Consider the following 19,679-nt stretch of genomic DNA (forward strand, 5'->3'; position numbering starts at 1 on the left):
TATGGAAGTATCAATATTGGGAATAAAAAACATTATCACACCATAGAGTTCCCCCTCTACCTTTTATTTTAAATATATAAAACTACCCTGATGACCCTGTGTTGCCGTTTATTGACGTTTCAAAACCACTACGGCTTTTTCATCATGATGACAAACAAATAAGTAAAAAGCTGTGCTTACCTATATAGTGCCAGTGATGTAACAGTATGCTGTGAGCATGCCATCCCTGCCGAGGGAGGAGGACGCGGGTGAGTGATGTCATTCACAGTGCCGCATAGCCGCAATGCCTGCTGGCACCTTTACCACGGTAATCAGGATATGACAGGCTGTATCCAGTCAATGGATCTATGATGTATAGATTGACCATATTATGGTCAATCACAGTTAGTCAAACCCATCTAGTTTGATGCCTAATGATAGTCAACCTCGTCTCGATCAACTGTAATGGAAGATAGAAGCGAATGTTAGATCTAAGGGAGCATGGTCGATGGCCACATGGTCGGCATGAGTTTTTCACTTTTTTTGTGTTGAATTGCTAAATGTCCCAGGTTGACTTGGTTCATACTATACTATCCAGGTGGACATAGAGCTAGACTATAATAGTGTGCCAGTGTAGTGAGGCATTGTGCCTGAAGCATGGTGAGCACAGTGAGCCATGCAAGGGGACACTGTGCACATATACAGTATCCATGGGGACCCCTGTGACATTCGACACCCAAAAAACATGAAAAACTCATGTCAGCCATGTGACCGTTGACCACGCTACCATCAAACCAACGCTTCCACTGTCAATCTAGACACAGTCGACGATCTTTAGGTGTCTAACTAGATGGGTTCAACTAAGGCTGGTCGACCATAACATGGTTGATCTAGACAGCGTTGATACACTATACCATAACTGTGCTGGGCACCTGTGTAAAATAAAAACAATAATAAACTACATGTATACTGGGGGTTATTCTGGTTCACTCGCAAAGGCACAATCATTCTCTTTAAACAACTGGAAAAAGCGTGCAACTATTAAAATCCTCAAGATGGCAAACAGCACAGCACAAAATCCCTCTCATGGCATATCATTCGGGGTGATGTAGATCTCCCAGATATAAGAAACAAAGATCCAATGGTCAATTATAAAAAAGGAAGAAGCCTGGTAAAGAATGACATCTTGCCTTTACTAACCCAAAAATTAACCAACTCAATACAAAAAAAACCCCAGGATGCTATAAATGCATCTCTTGCACCACTTGCTAATTGCAATATTCAAGGATTCTCTTTTGTTCATCTTCACAACAATGAGTACAAAATAAAACATACGGCAACTTGCTCAACCAGATATGTTGTATACATGATCAGCTGCTCCTCCAATTTAAGATACATCGGACAGACCACAAGAACATTCAAAAAGCATATAGTGCTCCACCGATCCGCGATTAAATCAGCTCTAATGGTTAAAGAAACAGAACAGCCAGTGGCAAGGCATTTTAGAGATGCCAAACACAAATTGAGCGATGTAAAGCATATCATCATTGATCATATTCCAGCACTAACCTAGGGAGGAGACAAAGCAAAAATCCTCTTAAAACGCTAAACGAAATGTATTTATGTACTGGACATGGTCTATCCCAAAGCCCATGACTTCACCAAAAACACAACTTGACTCTTTGTAGGAGTCCCCAAAATAATGATCATCCCCAGCCAAAACTATTTCCATAAACTTTACATGGAGCTTGCGCACAGCCCAGGCTAGAAAAGTTTAGTGCTGGCAACAGTAAAATCTGCTTGGCCTCATACCTGTTTTACCCTGATTTTAGAGTAACTAGAGCTAGGCTGAAAGCGCTAGTGCAGATGAAGAATTGAGGCCTATCTGATAAAAAGTTGGTAGTGTGAGTAAAACATCATGATTATCTAATTGGTCAGACAATCATTAAGTTGATGAAAAAGTTGGTGGTGAACTTTGTGAGCCAGTTTATCTGACACAGTTAAAGCAGATCATGCCAACAGGAGCATTGTCGTGATCCAGAGTATGAGAAACATTTTCTTACCACTCAAGTGTCACTCTAAGCTTGCTCTGCAGTATACAGTACATCAAGGAGATCCAGGCACAGTGTACACACAGTAGACAGACTGGCATCTGTGCAGCATGGTCCCCGCTCACTCAGCAATTCTCATTTCAACATCTTAGTGCTCTGCTCTTCACTGCCAGTGCCTGTTCCTCACAATGCTCCACAATGTCCATCCTCACCGCCATGTCTGCAGGCTGCAGCCATGCCTCCAGCATGCTGGGATTCACACTATTCTCTGGACATGGGCATGGCCATCTTGGATTCAGTAACATGACTCTCCACAGCCAATACTGTCATCACTATTCTGACATCTTCTGTGAAGGTCCTGCTGTTTTCAGTATTGTGCAAGTCTCCATTCTGTTGCACAGCCTGACTCTCTCCAGTATTAACACTGGAAATCCTACTTTGGTTCCAGATGATTCATAGTGGTTCTACTATTATCCTCCTTGGTTATCACTGTCCATCCAATTACCATCAATCACCTATGATACCATAGATTTCCATCTATACCTTCGTTCTTCACCATTAACATCACTCCCTGCTTACTTAATCTGCACTCCTGCTTATCTCTACAGTACCATCCCATTCTGCCAGACACCTGTAAAAGAGTCATCATCGATATCAGCCACCATCAGTGTAACAACAACAACATCAGTAACTGTCATCATTGGTGTATCATTGTGCCTGCATTCTTGGTATCTGACCTGAGCAACAACTTTCCTGCAGTGTATTCCTCTCTGCTACTACTTCATTATAGATGGTCAACATCAGACAATCCAGATAACCATTCACCATTGGTTCCTACTGTTTTTTGTCTGCTATTCTTTGGTTCCAGACAATTCCATGTTTATCCTCCGGTTCCAGTCTGGCCTCAGTCTTTTTGGCTCCAGCCATTTCCAAGTATAATGTCACGGACGGCCGTGGCGGGTCCGGTACTCACCCCTCCACGCACACCGCCGCCTGTCCGTCTTGAGGCTGAGAGTCCAGGCGCCATGTTGCCTCGGTCCTCCAGCAGCCAGAGAGAGTGCTGCATGCTGGGGGAAGCCCTGGGGGTCCTGGGAGTATGACTATGATGGTGCCTAAAGCCAGCGCCGCCATCTTGGATGTGGGCAAAGTACAGATTGGCCGCCAGGTTCTGTGTCCTGCCTCCCTGCACTGTCTGGCCAATGGCAGCCACCCTCTAGGTATTTAGGGGATCTGCCTGAGGCTACCTGTGTCAGTGCAAAGGTCTTCTTGCCGCTGTGCATTAGGATACTTCTGGGTCTCTCTGGTCTCTGCTGGTCCGCAGTCCAGTCTGCCCCATCCTGTCTCCGGTATTCCTAACCACTACCGTCTCCTGGTCCTGCCGAAAGAAGCCACTTATCCGGCTCCGGATCTCCCTCCGCCTTGATCCTAGTTCCTGGATCCCACAGTACCCCCTTGCCACAGAATCTTCGATCCCGCTCCAGGCCATTATCCTCTCTTTTACCGTATTACTGCTGGACTCAGTTATCCCAATTCTTCTATCTTTCACCGTTATTCCTTGCTGGACATACCACCCTCTTCCAGTCTACCACGGGGTCTCCCTCAGTGCAACTGTCCCTACATAGGGCCGGTGAGCTCCAACCTTCCTGAGTCCTAACTGGAACTTTTCAAGGACGTTTAAAACTTTTTGTTTAAAGCCTTATCAAAGCAGTATTTGAAAGTGCTTATATTTCTTTATGAAACCTTCTATAATAAAGCCTGCACGTTTTACCCCTGCCTCCGCTGGTCGTCAAGTGGTCCCTGAAACTCGCGCGAACCTACCCAGCCCACCGCCTGTGACATATAGCCTTCAGATCCTCTGGCTTCAGTCATTCTTCGGTTCCAGCTGATTCCACTGTATTATTCTCCAATAAATATATTCTTACCTCTACTGTACACCCTCCCTGGACTCTACCTTACTCCGTGAGATCCTCCCACCTATGTGCATAAAGTTTATCAAAAGTCCCAGCTTCCACTATGTTCCAGCTTCAGACCAAGTTCAAACCTCAGGCATGACAAGGATGTATGTACATTGTCCAGAGAAATCTTGTATGGAACCTCAATTTACCTATGCTACAGAAAAATATCTGTACAGATGGACTAATTTCTTACATAAATATGCAGCTTGTGTGATAGTCACTACACAATATTCCTGCCTATGACTTTCTCATTAAGGGCATTGTGTGTCCTGATGTTGCTGTGACATGTTTATGTGATATGATTATGTGAACTAGACTGAAATAATATTTTGAAAAGAAAGTGAATAATTAATGTGGTTAGCAAAGTGTCTGTTTCTGGGAATGGCAGACCGGTGTCACTTCTGCGTTCCCAGGGCACAGTCACACAGATCAAACGTGGCCCCAAACCCTTGAACTGACTTATCCGCTGTGAAACTAGAACAGAGAATTTACTTCCTTTATTGCTTGAACCATAATGTTCTGACTTTATTTGCAAGCCACAGAGAAAGTGTTCTTAATGTGGGGTTTGATTGTTTGCGTTGTGACCCACAATTTATTTTAACAACTCTTTATGTGATGCAGCTGGAGAAGGCAATTAATTAACTTTTTATGCCCATGTAGATACAGTATATGCTAACCTGTACTTTTAAAAGTGAGGGAAATTTGTCACACCAGCAGGTGTTTGGTTTCTTTTCATCTCATATAGCGGCACATAGGTATGCACACATTGAGTGTTAGGGGTGCACAGGCACCCCCTAATGCTGTGCCTACCCTTTTAAACACCTCCCTGTCGCTAGCATCCAGCAATGCCTTTTACTAAAGATTTTTGCTCTTTATTCCATTAAAAGAAGTGCCGCTCAATCAATTATGTGTGTTTTGCATTGTTACTTGTACTAGTCCATTGTCATATCAGTACATACCTGCGTCATCCATATATGTTTATGTCTTTATTTGCATGTACTGTTACACAGAGATTAGATTATTAAATCTGAAATAGGCAGGAGATTATGGTGTGGCTGAAAGACGTTTTATTTTTTAGCGAGTGCAAATAGATGATCGAAGACATGACTGATTGGCTGTGTAAGACACACCCAATGGACGGTGTTAGACATGCCCAGTAGGTGGTGCTAGGCACACCCCTTTGACGGTGCACCCCCTAATAAAATGTGCTGCACACACCTACAGTATGTAGCTGCATATGCCTGACTGCAGAATAAAGGTAACCTGCATGAATCAAATGTGACCAGAAAAAACCTGTGTTCCAAACAAGAAATGTTCTACTTAGACTTAGCAAGTTAGATCAAATGCATTCATCTTGGGTATACTGCATCAGAATTCTCACATCAGTCGTGCCATGAGTGCAGGACTCATACATGTATATACTGCTTTAGCCATGTGGAATTAAGATTCCTAATTAACCCAATTTAGGACCTGACTGAGTAGGACCCTGCAGCTTCCATGTGTGCATCTTTTGCCAGTCTTGCATACAGTATATGACTATGGTGCGTAAGTGCTGTCTTTGACTGAGATAAAGTTCAGAGAGATAAACTACCAGCCAATTAGCTCCTAAAGGTGGGTGCACACTTGACCAAGACATTGGTGATTGTGCTCACCGAACGGCTGATCAAGGTAAATGTACACATTTACATTCCGTTGTATAGCAGGTACGCATCCACTGATGGGCTCTTGAATATATCAGCCATTTGCTTGTACAACTGTCATATCAGACAGTGGGGCAGATGTATCATAGCAGCGCTTATCGCGCCGCTATGATACTTCCTGCTTCGCCTCAATAGCGAGGCGAAGCAGGAAGGGACATCGACAAGATGTATTAACATCTTGTCTGCCGAAGCGGGGGAGCGTTAACTCCCCCCTCCGGCGATGTCCCTTTCTGGAGATAGCGCATCAGTTAATACTGATGCGCTATCTCCTGTCCCCCGGCCGGCCGCACTGGGCATGCGCGGGATCTCGCTGTTCACGCGAGATCCCCAGCGCAGCCCACAGCTGACAGCAGGGACAGCGCTGTCCCTGCTGTTTAGATAGGGCTTCGCCAGCCTGATGCTGGCGAAGCCAAAACCGGCTTCGTGCGGACGGTCAGCGATGCTGACCGTTCATACATTCGGCCTGCTATCATTTTGATAGCAGCGCCGATATGGACAGGGGCGCATAGCGCCCCTGTCCATTACCGCACGCTGGCTGCTTCATACATGGGGGAGAAGCGGTATCAGTGCACATAACGTGCGCTGATACCCTTCTCCCCCATAACGATGGATCATACATCTGCCCCAGTGGCACATTTAGGGGGATCTCTGAGTACCCAGAAACACGTTTCCACCCACAATGACTGACCAGGGTTTTTGTTTATTAGGCAAGAGGAAACTTTTCACAAGCAGCGATCCTGACTTCCACCTGAGAATTCCCAGGAAGAGAGATCTGAAGAGATTTCTGCAAAAAAAGATGGCAGATAGGAGCAGTAAGCACGAGCAGCAGTGGGAACTCGCAGTAGCAGTAGCGATGGGCACTCTGCAGGGGTGGATGAGGTGAGCAGCTGCCGGAGTTGCCGGACCTCAAGCAGAGCATAGTTAAGTGTTCCAGCCACCCCATGAAGCTGAGAGACCTTTTCCAGAGAAACGCGTAGAGCTTCTCAACATTTGATATACTCTTGACACCACTAAACTCCTGATGATTACAAACTTCCAATTTGTTACACTGGATACGGGACTTACCATCTCTACCTGGTCATCCATCTTTCCATACCATAAGGATTAAATCTGCATCAATCCCTTCATTCCTACCCTGGTTTACCGGAAAAGTTACCAGAAATGAGCTGCCATTATTGCTAGGGATGTGCACCGGCCACTTTTCGGGTTTTGGGTTCTGATTACCTTGAGGTTTTGGGTTCTAATGGGTTTTGGCAAAACACCTCCTAAGTGTTTTGTGTTTGGATTTTTTGGGTTTTGGGTTCTGATTTTTTTGTTAAAAAAAGCATAAAAACTGCTAAAATCGCAGAATCTTTTTTTTTTTTTTTTTTTTGCTCCTACGCTACAGTATATTAACCTCAATAACATTAATTTCCACTCATTATCAGTCTATTCTGAATACCTCATAATATTGTTTTTAGGGCAAAAGATTGCACTAAGGTAGCTGGATAACTATGCTAAGCCACACGAGTGTGCGGTACAAACACGTGGCTCATGTAAGAGTGGCACTGCAGCGGAAGACAGGATGGCAGTTTAAAAAAATAGGCCCCAAAAGGACCCCTATCTGGGTAGATACGGCAGTATTAGGCAGTGGGCCCCAGACCAGACAGGTAGATACGGCAGTATTAGGCAGTGAGCCCCAGACCAGACGGTAGATATGGCAGTATTAGTCAGTGAGCCCCAGACCAGACGGTAGATACGGCAGTACTAGGCACCAGACAGGTAGATAAGACAGTACTAGGCACAAGACAGGTAGATACGTCAGCAATACTAGTATTGTGCACCAGCAGAATTTATATAATAATTAATTTTATTATTAGGTACTGCTTGGCAGTGGCACTCAGTGGCACACGTCAGTGCACCAGCAGCATGGAATTATTTTTTACAGTCCCACACAGCACAAGTATTATTTTTTTATTAAATTAGATATAGAAGCCTAGTATGTACTAGGTAGGTACCCAGTAGCACTGCCAGTGGCAACAGTGGACTGAGTAACTAAATAATACTGGCAGATTCAGTGCAGGCAGCACCAGTGGACTATATATATATATATAGTCCATAGAGCAAACGCACACGCTGACTGTTGATAGGGACCATGCCAAGTCATAAAGGGATATAGTTAAAGTCCTGTGTGTGATCCCCAAAGGGTAACAGAACTGACAGCACCAGTCATGAAAAAGATCCAATTCACCAGATAAATGAATGCAGGTTTTAATAGATCCAAGCTCACAATAATCTGGAGCATAAATGGACACCCAACAGGCTGATACAATGCTTAAATTGATACATTACACGTCTCCTCGACGGCCGTTTCGGTGCATGGCACCTTCATCAAGAGGGGTCATCAAGATACTGAACTCAGGACCTAGAATTTAAAAGGGCATCCACTGACATACTCACCTGTCGACGCTCAGATCGTCAACCTCAGGTGCAGCGGTCGCACACTCCAATCACTCCCCGCGTCACAGCAGACAGCGCACATCACCTCCGTGTACCGGAAGTACAGGCGGCAGTGTGGAACCAATCTGCCGCGCACAGCGGAGGGGGAAGGAGAAGTGGTTCCACTGTTCCCGGAAGAGATCCGGTCTCCAGGCGGTTGTCATGGCAACCAAACCCCACAACTAGTACGTGACTTCTAGTAATCAATATTACCACATTGTGAATAAATGCATGTAATTATGGGGAGATATAGAACCTATACGTGAAATAAAGAAAATCAATCACGTGAATGAATGAAAAATATATGCATGTGCACATAACGTCACCGCAACAGCCTTACATCAGGAGGCAAGTGTGGCAAGTGTCCGGTGTGCTCCCACGCATATATACAAATCTACCAATACAATCAAAGGCACAGTAATATATTGGACAATCACAAAGGACTGCCCAAACATATAGTAAGGGGGTTGATTGGAGCGGTACATCAATGAGCAACATACAATATACATGAAAAACCATCCAAATAGACACACCAGTCTGTAAAGTACATTAATTGATAAACGGGGCAAAAGAAAACTCTTCATTTAGACCCAACGGTCTCATGCAATTGAGTTCATAAATCCAATAGCATTCTTTCTTCATCAGAAGACCATGTCTATCCCCACCTCGCCTCAGGGGGGGCACATGTTCCAATGGCATGAATGCAAAATCCTTTATGGAATGTCCACAATTGACAAAATGACGCGCCACTGGGGGAGTACTTGCTTCCAACTTCTGATAGGCCTTGTTGATGGAGGACCTGTGTACTCCTATACGCTCCTTGAGCATTCGCATAGTTTTGCCCACGTAGATTGTGTTACATGGGCATTTAATCAAATAGACCACATATTTGGTCTCACAGTCCATAGGGTGTTTAAGATTGTATCTCTTGCCTGTGGTTGGGTGTATGAATGTTTTGGTCTTAATCATATAGCGGCAGTTGACACAACCAGTACAATTTTGGGAGCCGACAGGCCTAGAGAGACATCTTTTTGACTGGTCTACTTTCGGGCTAATGTCAGAAAAAGTCAGTTGATCCTTGAAATTCTGACTTCTTTTAAAACAGAACAGAGGTGGACACCGACATACATTCCCCATGATTGGGTCAGTTCGTAGAATGTGCCAATGATGTAAAATTGATTCTTTTATGGCTTTACAGAGTATGTGGTGGCGAAATGTAACCTCTGTTCTTTCTCTTCCCTCACTTTGGGGGACAACAATTCCGCCCTATGTAGACCCTTGCATTCGAAACCAGCCAACCATTGGTCGCACCAATAAAGATTTTTGTAAAAATTGGTGTGCAATACTAAACCAATGTAGTTTCGATCTAATTGTGTTAGTTGTGCAGCAGGTTAATTATGATATAGAAATTGTGAAAAAAGAAATTTTGATTTGTGAAAAAGAAGGTATGGCTATTTTAAAATCTGACACCTCTACAGATTGGCTGACCAAACTTGATGATTCAGTGACCGCCTTTAAGACGGACCTACTAGCCTTTAAGAAAGGAAAGTATAAAAAGGTCAAAGATGATTACAGAGAGTTGAGGGTTTACCCTTGGCTTACTGGTCAAAATACCAGACGACCCTGGCGTGAGCAGTATACTGCCAGCAGAAGACGCAGGGAAGTCAATTTCACTGATTTAGAATCTCAAACCTCACATAGCGATTCAGACCATTCGCACAAGAGTGCTTTTTTAGGCAACAGAGTGAGCAGTCGCAACAAACAAAAGAAAGACGCAAGAGATGCAGGAGAGGGGGTGTCAAACACAAGCACACAAAAGGGAAGAGGCAAGAGGGGGGATCAGAAGTAATGATCTTTAACCTCTCGTCCTATACCCCCACTGAGGCAGAGTTGTCCGTTCTGAACAGAGGTTTATCCTTTGTTCAGACGCACAAACAGAAACCGTTTGAGTGTGAAACTGAACTTTTTCGGTTTCACAGGCAGTTATGCCTTAAAGATTACTTTTTGAGACAACCTAAGAGTATTCCTGCCAAAGAACCCTCACCCTTTCGTGTCAAAAGTGTCAAATTTTGACCCCCCCTCACCTAATGCTTCTATCGACACCTTCATGCGCCTGGTTAAACAGGACATTTTGCCTGTATTGAAAAAACCGGCCAGGTATTATTCCAACCTTACTCAGGCTGAACAGCAGGCCATTAAATCCTTGCGTGACAACCCAGATATTATCATTCGCCCCGCCGACAAAGGCGGGGGGGGGGGGTGGTAATACTGGAGAGGGAATACTACATTAGTGAAATCAAGAGCCAGTTAGGTGATACTAATTGCTATTTGAAGCTCACCTACGATTCCACCCATAAATACAAAAAAGAATTTGATTCAGTGATAGGGATGTGTCTGGCCAACGGCTGGATTGATGAAGAAACCAGTGGCTTCCTCATGCAGGAATTTCCTATTATTCCCTTACTCTACAGTTTGCCTAAAGTGCATTAGTCGTTGGTCTCCCCACCTGGGAGACCAATCATTTCATCTATGGGCTCTATCAGCCAGCCGGTGTCACAATACATCGACTTTTTCTTGTAACCGGTGGTGCAAGATAGCCCCTATTATTTACGTGACACTACTGATTTTCTAAATAAACTGAACAAGTTTGGTCGTCCAACTGAGGGGTGTTTGCTGGTGACACTTGATGTCACCAGCCTTTACACCAATATTGCTCATGATGAGGGTATTGGAGCGGTACGGGAGTGCGTCAGTGCCAGTCCATTATATAAAGGTCCACCCATCGATTTTTTGTTGTTATTATTGGAACTGGTCCTTAACAAGAATTATTTTTTGTTTGACAACGGCTTTTATTTGCAGCCCCGTGGGACGGCGATGGGGTCAAACATGGCCCCATCGTACGCCAACCTTTTTATGTTCCAATATGAGAAACAACACATTCATTCAAACCCCATTTTTTCAAAATTCATTAATTGTTATTTTAGATATATTGATGATTTGTTTTTTATTTGGACTGGCACTGAGGCACTTCTCAATGAGTTTGTTAACCTTCTGAACTCTATTCCAGGGAACATTAGGTTCACATCCAATTGCAGTACAGTTGCTCTGCATTTTTTAGATGTGCTCATTACTATCAAAAATGACACACTTGTAACATCACTCTTCAAAAAACCCACGGATAAAAATACACTCTTACTCGCCACCAGTTTCCACCCTCAGCCGCTTAAACGCGGTTTTCCATACTCCCAACTCCTAAGAGCAGTACGCATCACGTCTGATCCAGCTGCCTTGGACAGTACCTTGAATACTATGTGTAAACAGTTCATTGACCGGCAGTATGACCCCAAGGAGGTCGAAGAAGCTAGAGTCAAATGCAAGGGTCTACATAGGGCGGAATTGTTGTCCCCCAAAGTGAGGGAAGAGAAAGAACAAAGGTTACATTTCGCCACCACGTACTCGGTGGCGTCAAAAGCCATAAAAGAATCAATTTTACATCATTGGCACATTCTACGAACCGACCCAATCATGGGGAATGTATGTCAGTGTCCACCTCTGTTCTGTTTTAAAAGAAGTCAGAATTTCAAGGATCAACTGACTTTTTCTGACATTAGCCCGAAAGTAGACCAGTCAAAAAGATGGCTCTCTAGGCCTGTCGGCTCCCAAAATTGTACTGGTTGTGTCAACTGCGGCTATATGATTAAGACCAAAACATTCATACACCCAACCACAGGCAAGAGATACAATCTTAAACACCCTATGGACTGTGAGACCAAATATGTGGTCTATTTGATTAAATGCCCATGTAACAAAATCTACGTGGGCAAAACTATGTGCTGCTCAAGGAGCGTATAGGAGTACACAGGTCCTCCATCAACAAGGCCTATCAGAAGTTGGAAGCAAGTACGCCCCCAGTGGCGCGTCATTTTGTCAATTGTGGACATTCCATAAAGGATTTTGCATTCATGCCATTGGAACATGTGCCCCCCCTGAGGCGAGGTGGGGATAGACATGGTCTTCTGATGAAGAAAGAATGCTATTGGGTTTATGAACTCAATTGCATGAGACCGTTGGGTCTAAATGAAGAGTTTTCTTTTGCCCCGTTTATTAATTAATGTACTTTACAGACTGGTGTGTCTATTTGGATGGTTTTTCATGTATATTGTATGTTGCTCATTGATGTACCGCTCCAATCAACCCCCTTACTATATGTTTGGGCAGTCTTTTGTGATTGTCCAATATATTACTGTGCCTTTGATTGTATTGGTAGATTTGTATATATGCGTGGGAGCACACCGGACACTTGCCACACTTGCCTCCTGATGTAAGGCTGTTGCGGTGACGTTATGTGCACACGCATATATTTTTCATTCATTCACGTGATTGATTTTCTTTATTTCACGTATAGGTTCTATATCTCCCCATAATTACATGCATTTATTCACAATGTGGTAATATTGATTACTAGAAGTCACGTACTAGTTGTGGGGTTTGGTTGCCATGACAACCGCCTGGAGACCGGATCTCTTCCAGGAACAGTGGAACCACTTCTCCTTCCCCCTCCGCTGTGCGCGGCAGATTGGTTCCACACCGCCGCCTGTACTTCCGGTACACGGAGGTGATGTGCGCTGTCTGCTGTGACGCGGGGAGTGATTGGAGTGTGCGACCGCTGCACCTGAGGTTGACGATCTGAGCGTCGACAGGTGAGTATGTCAGTGGATGCCCTTTTAAATTCTAGGTCCTGAGTTCAGTGTCTTGATGACCCCTCTTGATGAAGGTGCCATGCACCGAAACGGCCATTGAGGAGACGTGTAATGTATCAATTTAAGCATTGTATCAGCCTGTTGGGTGTCCATTTATGCTCCGGATTATTGTGAGCTTGGATCTATTAAAACCTGCATTCATTTATCTGGTGAGTTGGATCTTTTTCATGACTGGTGCTGTCAGTTCTGTTACCCTTTGGGGATCACACACAGGACTTTAACTATATATATATATATATATATATATATATATATATATATATATATATATATATATAATATATAATTAATTAATTATTAATATATAATATAATATTAAAGGCACAGCACCAGATGTAGGCCCCAGCACAGAGGAGACAGTAGTACTACAGGTACACAGTTAGACTGTTCTCCTAAGCAGAGAGGAGAACAGAGTACACAGCAGCACTGAGGGAGACAGCCCCAGCGAATAAAATAATTAATTAAAGCACAGCACACCAGAGGTAGACCGCACAGAGGAGACAGTAGTACTACAAGAACACAGTTAGACTACACAGCAGCACTAAGATACAGCCCCAGCGATTAAAAAATATTGCGTTCAAGCTCAAGTTTAAGCCCCAGCAGCAGCACCAACAACACACCCTCTCCCAACCCACTACTAGACTGGAGTGAAGATGGCGGGCGCAGCAGCCGCTATTTAAAGCCTCGCGAAATCCGGCGCCGGGAGATGACGTTCTGACCACGCGGACGGACCCGAGTCAGGCGGGAATCTCCGAGCGCTGCTCGGAACTGGGCTCGGAATGATGACGTCCGTGGGGGCTCGGATCTCTGGAATCCGAGTCTGCACATCTCTAATTATTGCCCACTCATCTGGAATCGGCCACCTGGCAATATATTGCTGATCTATATTAGAGACATCTCTTCCAGTTGCCTAATTATCCTGGATATAGGAGTATAACAGTGTCATAAAGGGTACTTACCTCATGTGCACCAGAAACAATTGTATAGTTACCAGAATGGCTTTGACCTTGATAACTCCTGTTTTAGAAGAAGACTAGAAGACAGTCCAGGAGATTACCCAGCATATGGATCCAAATTAACTCAGTGGAGAATGGCAAGGTTGCAGGTTATGGTATGTGAATACCTGGCTTTGTCACTGCATACAGTGGCTGAGGTTGTAGGATCATACATTATTATCTGCCCTTGCGGACTATACTACGACGGCAAGACATCCAGGAAATTTAAAGAGCAGATGGTGTCCCACAGGTCCACTATTAATGCGGCACTGTCAGGGAAGCCTAATGACCAACCCGTGGCAACCCACTTCAGGGACAGTAAACACCAATTGTGCACTCAAAAATATCAAATAATCGATCATGTGCCGTCCTCATCTAGAGGTGGTGATCGTAATAAAAAAACTCTTGCGTCTTGAAACTGCTTGGATTTATAGGCTGGGATTTATAGGCCCCCCAAAAGGGCTTAATAAAGGAATTATGTGGAATTCTTTGATGTGAATACTGTCTATAAGATACAGCTTACTTTTATCTGCTGATTGCCCTTTTCTAAAAATGATCCTTCCGTGTACTGGCGGGGGACTTGCAGATTGTTTTTATATATTTTCTATGTATATATTTTTCAGTGTTTTGTATATCTTTTTATGTGTATTTCTTCTATGTATATTGTTTTTAAGTACATATGTGTCTCACGATTGTACTATATGTGGGGGACTAAAGGTAATTTTTAAGGCGCTTGTGAAAATTATAGTAATTACAGTAGTATGGTTAAAACAATAAACAGTGGACTATGGTATGATTAAACAATGTGCTTGCCTGTTGAAAAAAGGGGTTTTAGTAAAGTATGTTTACAGACCTTTTTTGAGTACTTGGTGGTAGCGTTATTTATGAAAAGGCAGCTCCGGGGAAATGGAAGCAATCTACAATGTCCCTACAATACCTTTCTCCGTTGTGTCGATAGGGCAAGGCAGGTCCACAGTGTAGCGCTTGTCTCTGATGTTTTCTGTGTCCCGTGGAGCTCCGTGCGGCTTTAGCAAAAAACCGGAAGTTCGGGGCAGCGTGTTTCCGGATCACGCTCCAGCCATCCAACGCGTTTCGAGTATACCACTCTTTGTCAAGGATGGTGCTCCCTTGCAGGAGATGGCTTTTTATTACGTAAAAACTTTATTTAAATCTTTAAAAAGGACACACTTCTTTTTTTATTTTCGGAAGTGGTCACAGGAAGTAGTCATACTTTCAGCGGCAAGCACATGTTCTATCATGATATGAATGGGAGATATTGGTTATATGGGTTTTTTATGGCTTTGATGGAAGGGATATGATAAACTATAACACTGCTGTTTGTGAGCAAGAATTTTAAAGAAAAGCATTAAGATCTATGTCTATATTTAATCCTGATGGAGTTAGCGTTTTTAGTTCATAGATCCATTTTGTATCACTCCGTCTTAGTTCTGTCACGATATCTCCTCCTCTCCAATGAGGGCTAATTTTTTGGATTGCTGTGATCTTTAAAGTTGAAGGGTCTTTGTTATGGTATTTGGCATAATGATCAGATACGCTGTGTGTTGCCAGGCCACGTTTGATGTTGTATATATGCTCTGCCAACCGGGTTCGCATTTTTCTTTTTGTTTGGCCCACATATTGATATTTACAGGGGCATTCAAGGACATAAATGACCCCTGTTGTTTCACAGCTGGTTTGTTGTCTCAATTTGTACTCTTTTTTTGTTTGGTTTGAAGTGATGGTTTGGGTTGGTTTTGTTAATTTCTTTTTTGTCATTTTGCATCCCATGCAATTTAAACATGGGAAGAATCCGGGTGAGGTTGTTTTTTTGTTTTGGTGATCCATTGGTATATAGCTCCTTGTAAGTTCTTGGTTCAGGGTTGTAGCTCGTCTGTATATGATTTTTGGTTTTTGAGGGATGATCTGGTGTAATTCTGGGTCTAACTGGAGTACGTGCCAGTGTTTGTTGAGGATATCTTCTACTTGTTTGAAGTTGCTGCTGTATTGAGTGATAAAGGTAACTTGAGGGTCAAATTCTGCTGTTGTTTTCTGTTTGTATTGGATCATTTGTTGTCTGTTCATCTGTTGTATTTTTACTCTGTCTTCTTTTAATTTTGTTTCTTCATAGCCTTTTTGTATGAATTTTTGTTTTGCTGCCAGATATATGCGGGGGACGTTGATAGCAGCTAGATCCTCTGACATGCTCCGGTGTATAGGACGTGGTCATAATGGCATGGCAACTGTCGGCTGTCTGTCACGCTGAGATCATTTCTTGGCGACTACATGACTGGCGAGGTTTCAAGATGGTGTTGATGGCCCCCTTTGATAAACCTAGGTGGGTGAGTGGATTGGGCATGCCTCATGTCTCCTACATAATGCGAGTGTTTCAATTCATTTGGTGTATGTCCTTTCCTTTTGACGACGGAGCGTGGTGTTTCGAAAAAGTTTGAGGCTTAATAAAACTTACCTGCAAATATTCCTGAAGTGCTGTGTGCATATTTCACTCACCTACGGGTACGTAGACTGTGACGACTATTTTCTTTCTAATCCAGTGAGTGCTGCCTGGTTCCTGCTGTTTAGCTGGCCTATTGCGGCTTTGGGGACTGGTGACTTCAAGGAAGGCCCCCAGGTGGTTGTTCATTCATAGAGCTGTGTTAGGCACCATGCATCACTTCACACTGAGCTGTCTCTCTCTTTCCACCTGAAGTGACCGGCACACAGCCCTACCCCCCCCCCCCCCACATACACACACACACACATGGCAGAACTGTCGTCACACCCTCCCTCAACCATCCAGCTGCTCCTCCCTCCCCACCTCTTAGATATCATGCCCCACCGGTTCACAAAGGGCTGACTCTGCCCACCACCACCCAGAAGCCAACACATTGGAGTTAAATTCTTGGTACATGGGTGTATACTTTGCCAATGATGTTGATATATATATATACTGATATATATATATATATATATATATATATATATATAGAGTTGTTCATATATATATATATATGAAGAAAAGGAGGTTTCAGGGTGCGCCAATTTCATTTACATATACATATACAACAAATCTGTTGATCAACAATATAGAAGTCCAGATGGTATTTGTAAAAAGATTTATTCGGGAATCTTCCAAAATGATGACAAAGGCCCAACGCGTTTCGTCAATAGCTTGACTTCATCAGGGGCATTGGAAGTAGTACAAAACAATTTCACACTATGGATTTTTAATCACAGGGGTACTTGTGAGTTATCTGGGCGTCCGATTTGGGTACTTACGATTTGCATGCGATTTGCATGCGATATCGCATGCGATATCGCATGCGATATCGCATGCGATTTGCATGCGATTTAGCATGCGATTTGCATAAGATTTGCTATTCATTTCATTACCCCACTATCCCCAAAGTGTGTCTATCAACGTGAACCCGAAGCGTGGCGAGCGCAGCGAGCCCGCGAGGGGCGGCGGTACGCGTCCTCCGACCTTTTCATGCCCTACTATCCACTAGGGCAGTGGTAGCCAACCCTAGCCCTCGAGAGCTACCAACAGTTCACATTTTCCAGACAACCTAGCTGCTGCACAGCTGCACTCATTAATCACTGACACATTTTAAAAGATCCGCAGATGGAGCTAATTAGCTCACTTGTGATTCTGTGAGGAGACCTGCAAAACATGCACTGTTGGTAGCTCTCGAGGACTAGGGTTGGCTACCCCAGCACTAGGGCGTGGAGTGAGAATAGAATAGTGTGGCGAGCGCAGCGAGCCACCGAGCCCGAAGCGTGGCGAGCGCAGCGAGCCCCGCGAGGGGACGCGGACACCTGTGAAGCCCGCAAGGGCACGCGGATACCTGTGAAGGTGTCCGCGTCCCCTCGCGGGGCTCGCTGCGCTCGCCACGCTTCGGGCTCGGTGGCTCGCTGCGCTCGCCACACTATTCTATTCTCACTCCACGCCCTAGTGGATAGTAGGGCATGAAAAGGTCAGAGGACGCGTACCGCCGCCCCTCGCGGGCTCGCTGCGCTCGCCACGCTTCGGGTTCACGTTGATAGACACACTTTGGGGATAGTGGGGTAATGAAATGAATAGCAAATCTGATGCAAATCGCATGCTAAATCGCATGCAAATCGCAAATCGCATGCGATATCGCATGCGATATCGCATGCGATCTAGTACCAAAATCGGACGCCCAGATAACTCACAAGTACCATCTCAGGAGTTTACTTCCGGTTGCACACTGCTCTAATTGATTCTATTCTGTTGTTAAATACTGGGGTTATTCATCTATTCCCCTAAAAAACTTTTGACATCAATGGACTGCTACTACACCTTGTTCTACTGCTTTTGCTGATCCTCAGCGATACCAGCTTAAGCCTCTTCAAGTACCGTCTCCCGCAAGCAAACTTCTGCTGTTTTTCTAAAAAATTAAAAATCCATAGTGTGAAATTGTTTTGTACTACTTCCAATGCCCCTGATGAAGTCAAGCTATTGACGAAACGCGTTGGGCCTTTGTCATCATTTTGGAAGATTCCCGAATAAATCTTTTTACAAATACCATCTGGACTTCTATATTGTTGATCAACAGATTTGTTGTATATGTATATGTAAATGAAATTGGCGCACCCTGAAACCTCCTTTTCTTCATCTCTAAAACCTTTGGGTCCTATCTAACAGGGGGCCCCTCAGAGGTGCTGCCTTCCCTTTGTGAGGCGCGGTTGGGTTCCATTGTCTTATATATATATATATATATATGTACACCGTGGAATGCATGTACTGTGCACATATACACTGCAGTGCTGTACGTATACTTTGTGGGACGCATGTGCTGTATGTATACACTATGGGATGCATGTGCTGTATGTATACACTATGGGATGCATGTGCTGTTTGTATATACTGATGGATGCATGTGCTGTGCATATACACTATGGAATGATTCTGCTGTGCTTTTGAATTGTAGGATGCATGTGCTGTGCTTGTATAATGTGGGACGCATGACAGTGTTCTCACCAAAATTATTTTCCAGCCAGGTGTCATCAAGAAGTAGCCAGGTGGGAGTCTTTGCAATAATAAAGTGTTTAAATCTGACCTTGTGGGGAATGTTTTATACAAAGAGAGATAATATATGCACAGTTAACTGGGTACTTGTAGGAAAATCGCATCGCATGGGCCATTGTAACGGCCGTGCAATGCGATTTTCCTATGTAATTTATTCACTGCTCTCTTATCCCCGGGGAATCGCATCGCATTGCATTGCATCACACCTGTACAATGCCATTAGGTGTAAAATGCCATTAGGTATCCAATAATGACATACAATGAGGTTTTAGGCACCCCCCACTATCCACGGCACCCCGAAGAGTGGCGAGCGGCGGCGGAACGCGTCATCTGACCTTTTCATAGCCCTACTATCCACGTCGGCGTGGAGTCGATTTTATATAGTGTGGCGAGTGCAGCGGGCCCCGAGCCCGAAGCAGGGCGAGCATAGCGAGGGATGCGGCTTACTTTACATGTATTCCGTGTCCCCTCGTGGGGCTCGCTGCGCTCGCCACACTATATAAAATCAACTCCACGCCAAAGTGGATAGTAGGGGTATGAAAAGGTCGGAGGACGCGTTCCGCTGCGCTCGCCACGCTTCGGTGTGACATGGATAGTGGGGGGTTGCCTAAAACCTCATTGTATGCCATTATTGTATACCTAATAGCATTGTACACCCTATACAACATAAATAAAAGAGCACTGAATACATTACATAGGAAAATTGGATCG

This window comes from Crinia signifera, chromosome 3 (assembly GCF_055691185.1).
Source record: "Crinia signifera chromosome 3, ASM5569118v1, whole genome shotgun sequence".
Taxonomy (NCBI): Eukaryota; Metazoa; Chordata; class Amphibia; order Anura; family Myobatrachidae; genus Crinia; species Crinia signifera.